At 38.5% G+C, this 6,886-nt stretch overlaps 1 protein-coding gene and 1 long non-coding RNA gene across 6 annotated transcripts in view; one reads left to right on the top strand and one right to left on the bottom strand.

Moving 5' to 3' along the window:
* The window catches only part of nrxn2a (neurexin 2a), a 365,106-nt gene that overhangs the window by 70,134 nt on the left and 288,086 nt on the right, over positions 1–6,886 (bottom strand). The window lies entirely within an intron of this gene.
* Positions 6,199–6,886, top strand: part of LOC139027782 (uncharacterized) — a 663,342-nt gene continuing 662,654 nt past the window's right edge. The window contains exon 1 of the long non-coding RNA XR_011479947.1: positions 6,199–6,242. This is a non-coding gene — a long non-coding RNA (uncharacterized lncRNA). The remainder of the gene's footprint in view (positions 6,243–6,886) is intronic.

Here is a 6,886-nt window from a genome sequence, read left to right as displayed (position 1 = left end):
TGAAAGGACTTTTACTTATTATACTCTGTGGTGTACTGAATGAAAAGGACTTTTACTTATTATACTCTGTGGTGTACTGAATGAATAGGACTTTTACTTATTATATTCTGTAGTGTACTAATGAATAGGACTTACTTATTATACTCTGTGGTGTTTCTGAATGAATAGGACTTTTACTTATTATATTCTGTAGTGTACTCAATGAATAGGACTTACTTATTATACTCGTTGTGTACTGAATTAATAGGACTTTTACTTATTATACTCTGTGGTGTACTGAATTAATAGGACTTTTACTTATTATACTCTGTGGTGACTGAATGCCCTCTATCCTCTGTTTAACAGGGTCAATATGTTGGAGGATGAGCTGGCTAAAATACAGTTATGTAGAACCCTGGCTCTTTGACTGAAGCTAATACAGTATGTAGAACCCTGGCTCTTTGACTGAAGCTAAAATACAGTATCGAGCACCCTGGCTCTTTGACTGAAGCTAAAATACAATATGTAGAACCCTGGCTCTTTGACTGAAGCTAAAATACAATATGTAGAACCCTGGCTCTTTGACTGAAGCTAAAATACAATATGTAGCACCCTGGCTCTTTGACTGAAGCTAAAATACAGTATGTAGAACCCTGGCTCTTTGCTGAAGCTAAATACAGTATCGAGCACCCTGGCTCTTTGACTGAAGCTAAAAATACAATATGTAGAACCCTGGCTCTTTGACTGAAGCTAAAATACAATATGTAGAACCCTGGCTCTTTGACTGAAGCTAAAATACAATATTAGCACCCTGGCTCTTTGACTGAAGCTAAAATACAGTATGTAGAACCCTGGCTCTTTGCCTGAAGCTAAAATACAGTATCGAGCACCCTGGCTCTTTGACTGAAGCTAAAATACAATATGTAGAACCCTGGCTCTTTGACTGAAGCTAAAATACAGTATGTAGCACCCTGGCTTTTTGACTGAAGCTAAAATACAGTATGTAGCACCCTGGCTCTTTGACTGAAGCTAAAATACAGTATGTAGCACCCTGGCTCTTTGACTGAAGCTAAAATACAGTATGTAGAACCCTGGCTCTTTGCCTGAAGCTAAATACAGTATCGAGCACCTGGCTCTTTGACTGAAGCTAAAATACAATATGTAGAACCCTGGCTCTTTGACTGAAGCTAAAATACAATATGTAGAACCCTGGCTCTTTGACTGAAGCTAAAATACAGTATGTAGCACCCTGGCTCTTTTGACTAAGATAAAATCACAGTATGTAGCACCCTGGCTCTTTGACTGAAGCTAAAATACAGTATGTAGCACCCTGGCTCTTTGACTGAAGCTAAAATACAGTATGTAGAACCCTGGTCTTTGCCTGAAGCTAAAATACAGTATCGAGCACCCTGGCTCTTTGACTGAAGCTAAAATACAATATGTAGAACCCTGGCTCTTTGACTGAAGCTAAAATACAGTATGTAGCACCCTGGCTCTTTGACTGAAGCTAAAATACAGTATGTAGCAACCCTGGCTCTTTTGACTGAAGTAAAATACAGTATGTAGCACCCTGGCTCTTGACTGAAGCTAAAATACAGTATGTAGAACCCTGGCTCTTTGACTGAAGCTAAAATACGGTATGTAGAACCCTGGCTCTTTGACTGAAGCTAAAATACAATATGTAGAACCCTGGCTCTTTGCCTGAAGCTAAAATACAGTATCGAGCACCCTGGCTCTTTGACTGAAGCTAAAATACAGTATGTAGAACCCTGGCTCTTTGCCTGAAGCTAAATACAGTATCGAGCACCCTGGTCTTTGACTGAAGCTAAAATACAATATGTGAACCCTGGCTCTTTGACTGAAGCTAAAATACAGTATGTAGCACCCTGGCTCTTTGACTGAAGCTAAAATACACGTATGTAGCACCCTGGCTCTTTGACTGAAGCTAAAATACAGTATGTAGCACCCTGGCTCTTTGACTGAAGCTAAAATACAGTATGTAGCACCCTGGCTCTTTGACTGAAGCTAAAATACAGTATGTAGAACCCTGGCTCTTTGACTGAAGCTAAAATTGATGTAGAACCCTGGCTCTTTGACTGAAGCTAAAATACAATATGTAGAACCCCGGCTAGCACCCTGGCTCTTTGACTGAAGCTAAAATACAGTATCAATATTGTTATGATATAGTATCAGTATTGCTCTGATGAAGGTCTGYCAATGGAAAGCTCAGCCTAATAKATTTTAAATTGTGCATTGATCCTGAGTGTGCYGAGACTCCTTTTCATTTTAGTAAAATACAGCATCTACCACCCTCTTTGACCTAAGGGTTGGGGCATTAGTCTTCCCAGTAGGAAAGTGGTTCCCAAAGCCCAATTGATTACTATCAAAGTGGATCACTCAACCCTCCTGTAGAGCTTCTGTTCATCTCTGTCTCTGACTGTCTCACTCCCTCACTGCTCATTTTGGCCTGCATTGATGGCCAGACTACTGYTCCSAATCTGGAGCATGGGTCCATGTAGGACAGACCATACAAATACAATGATATAATTCTACTCTAAAATTTGTATAATTTATGGAAGGATATATCCCTTAAGCGATAACRTTACATCCATATCTGGCAAAGGAAAAGCTGTGGTGGACTATATAGTTACCCTCCACGACTGTCTAGAAACTTGTTTTGGAATTGAAGGTGTTATCTCCTACACAGATGGTTGAAGAATGTGGATGTTTTGACTTAATTGGAGAAAAAGTACACTTCCTGATCATTCTCTTTTATTTATTATGTTTTCTATTGCCATGAACTTTCTCACCAGGTATTACTGTGCATCACCCGGGGGAAAAGATACATACCCTGTAAAGGCCTAAATGTAAGAAAATAAATGTGCCAAATTATTTTCTATGTTCTGAAATGGAATGTAGAGCTCTTGTGGAATTCATCAAAACTCTGCAAATATGCCAAAAATCAACATTTGATATGTGGTATGACACAATTTGTGATATCATATACTCTGAAATGGGGAAATGGGGAAACTATGCGATTAAGTCCAGGAAAATTGACAAGCCGAACAAYCCTTATTGGAATGATGAGTTAAGGGACCTATGGTCTGTAATGCGCAAGGCTGAGTACTTATTTTTTACAGTGTAAAGATAGGAATACAAGAGAACATTTTAGAAAAACCTTCATGTGTTTGACAAGAGAGATCAGAGAAGGCAGTTACTACACCTTGAGGAGATACAGACAAGACATCCTCAACAGTTTTGGAGACAAATAAACAAGTTAAGACCATAAGAAAATTCCAATAGAAGTCAGGGAAGAGCAGGGGGAGCTGAACTCTGATATTTCACAGGTACTTAAGGAGTCGGAGAAGGGGTTTGCTGGTTTGTTAGAACTCTCTTATATATGTAACCTGTACTCAAATGAGGAACTGTCTATGGCAGAAATTAAGGTGATTGACGCTGCAAAAAATGGGAAAGCGTTTGGCATTGAAGCCTAATGAAGTTTTAAAATCCCCCTAAATTAATTGACGTCCTATATGATTTTCTCCAAATTTGTTTTGAGTACAGTATACCGCCATCCACTTGGTATGAGTCTAAAGTGAATCCCATTCCCAAATCTTCAAAAAAGTACTAGAGTGTGCCACTGAACTATAGAGGCATAAGTTTATTAAGTACGGTTCATAAATTATAGTCATCCATCCTCAACAATAGGTTAATTACCTTTTTGGAGGATTAAAACATTCTGGTGGAAGAACAAAATGGTTTTCAAAAACCATTTTCGTAAATCCAGAGCCTGTATAGATCATATCTTCTCGGTCTGTTCAATAATTAAGCAATAAGTCCCGAGGGGGTGTGGTATATGYCCACTATACCACCGCTAAGGGTTGTTCTTAAGCACGACGCAACAGGGAGTGCTTGGACACAGCCCTTAGCCGTGGTATATTGGCTATATATCARAAACCATCGAGGTGCCTTATTGCTATTATAAACTGTTTACCAACGTAATTAGAGCAGTAATAATAAGTGTTTTGTCATATCCYTGGTYTTCGGTCTGATATACCACGACTGTCAGCCAATCAGCATTTAGGACTTGAACCACCCAGTTTATAATCAAAAATAGATTACACTAAGAGAYGCCTYCTTTTGCATGTTTCATAGTTTTCCAYAAAGCTTTTGATTTTGTAAATAGGGATCTTTTAGCCCATAGTTAGTTCAAGACAGGGGTTGAGGGGAKATTTTGTCATACAAMAAATMTGTGGAGTGGTTGAAAAACGAGTTTTAATGACTCCAACATAAGTGTATGGAAACTTCTGACATCAACTGTATGTATGTATTTATGTATGTGTATATATTTTTTACTGCTCTAGGGATATKATTTTTTCACTCTTTATGCGATGCGCACTGCAGAGAACACCAGAAGAATTATCACTGAATTATCACAGTGAATTATTGTGTTTGTTTGTGTCAATTAATCCCATAAGGAAATGGTTCCCAAATGGCGATTTGACACAAAAATTWAATTTAATTCAAAATGCAGTTCATTCATTAATTCTACTTCAATGGGAACCTGATGTTTTCAGCCGAGGAGGTGGGGGTTATGATTGGACAGGTTATGTCCCTGGGCGATCACATAAATCTCAAATGATGATTGACTGGACTGCAACACAAGCCATTAAATCAGTTCCACTGGACAATAACCCCAGTCCCCTCACCCCTCRTCAAAACGTTGCCGTGCAGTTCTTATTTCAGCAGCCATAACGGGTCTGTGACCTACAGACCACCTGGTGTTTTCAGCAGAGGAGCTTTCCATAAAGGTCAGATGCAGCACTGCAACAGGAGGAATGACAGTCAACCACTCAGTTCCTCAGCCTCTCCCATCATCTCACCATGACTGGGGAAGACACCTGCAACATCAATACACTMTTTCTTCTCATATAAATAAAATATACATATGATACACATGATGTACACTGAGTTTACAAAACATTAGGAACACCTGCTKTTTTCTTGACATAAACTGACCAGGTGAATCCAGGTGAAAGCTATGATCCCTTATTGATGTCACTTGTTAAATCCACTTCAATCAGTGTAGATGAGGGGGGGAGATTTTTAAGCTTTGAGACATGGATTGTGTATGTGTGCCATTCAGAGGGTGAGACAAAATATTTAAGTGCCTTTGAACGGGGTATGGTAGTAGGTGTCAGGTGCACCGGTTTGAGTGTGTCCAGAACTGCAACGCTGCTGGGTATTTCATGCTCAACAGTTTCCTGTGTGTATCAGAAATGGTCCACCACCCAAAGGACATCCAGTAAACTTGACTCAACTGTGGGAAGCATTGGAGTCAAATGGGGCAGCATTACTGTGGAACGGTTTTGAGTCCTTGTAGAGTCCATGCCCCGACGAATTGAGGCTGTTCTGAGGGCAAAAGGGGGTGCAACTCAATATTAGGAAGGTGTTCCTAATGATTTACACACTCAGTGTATATATTATGTAACAAACATGCTTACTAGCAGACAAGCAAGTGTCCATCTATTGCGTCACCAGTAGCAAGTTATCTTGTTGATGAATGTTGGCAAAAGTCACAGCCTACTGAATGRTTGATTTRCCCTATTTTTWACATTCTGTCATAAAGAGCACATGTTCAGCTTCACGAAAAACATGTTTTCCCATCTTAAGAGGTTTAAAAAAGACTATAGTAAGTGCKTATTAAGTGCCAAATAAAGTAATAGGGTTGACCGTAACYGGGTACACAACCTCATCTTAAATCATCCATAAATTCCCTTGTTACAAGGGTAATGGAAGCTTGTTGTGAGCAACAGGGAGTGACAATTGAATGCAAGCTTCGCAAGAAAAATAGAACAGGGTTGACGTGTTATGCTCGACCCGGTCACTTTTCCTCRACAAAACACCAGAAAATGGCCAAAAAGAGTAGAACCAGCTCACCTACACTATGATTTGACTTTAAGATTTTCAATGTTTCTTTTGAATTTTTTTTTTTAAAGGAATAGTTTCACCATATTAAAATGAGCGTTCAGTTGACCTTAACAGGGTTGACCTTAAATTGAGGGACAGATGTAAATGCTTTGCTTTATCTTGGCCAGGTCGCAGTAGTAAATGAAAACTTGTTCTCAACTGACCTACCTGGTTAAATAAAGGTTAAATAAAAAAAATATGTAAAAAATGAATCACTAATTACATGAAATAAATAATAATCTTTAGAAATGACTTTATCAAAGCAACAAAATAACTACGGCTTTACAATGATGGTCAAAACATGGACAACGTTTTCTTTTAAGTGGGTTAAAATCTTCCTAGAAGAGGGAATTTATTGAATTCTCCAATTGGTTATATTGAAGGGCACTTCATTAAATATAACAGMCTTTTAAAATGTTAATAATGGTGCACAATTTCTACTTATAATATCAAAGGGATGGAAAAAGGACTCTTTTCGTGGAACGACTCAGGTATGAAGTGTCACAGATGTTAAAGGGTTGTAATTAGTCTTGATTTCAACAGTTACAGACGTCATCACAGCAGCACGGTGATATAACTGGAAGGCCATTGGTCACAGATAGAAGTTGATAATCTTTGCAATTAAAAAGCCTTACTGTATAATTACCGGAACTAATATGTTGTGAAGAACACACAAACCTGTTTCCATGTCAATTTTATAAAAAGTCAAGGAAGACTTCATAACTAAAACTTGAAAGACACCATATATCAGAATATGATTAAAAATGCAATCTAAAATAAGATGTGTTGCCCATCTGGCCCTCTGCTTTCTGTCAAAAAATGAAATGGTTATTATTTTTCACTGTGCTGATTACATTTTGAGGAGCTGCTAGGAAAATCAATTCTCATTTAAAGAGTGCTATTAATCTTGCCTCTCTGGCTGTCCATCATATTGGAA

Source organism: Salvelinus sp. IW2-2015, linkage group LG5 (genome assembly GCF_002910315.2).
Source record: "Salvelinus sp. IW2-2015 linkage group LG5, ASM291031v2, whole genome shotgun sequence".
Taxonomy (NCBI): domain Eukaryota; kingdom Metazoa; phylum Chordata; class Actinopteri; order Salmoniformes; family Salmonidae; genus Salvelinus; species Salvelinus sp. IW2-2015.
Note: the sequence above shows the minus strand (reverse complement) of the source record. Positions and strands in the feature narration are given on the sequence as shown.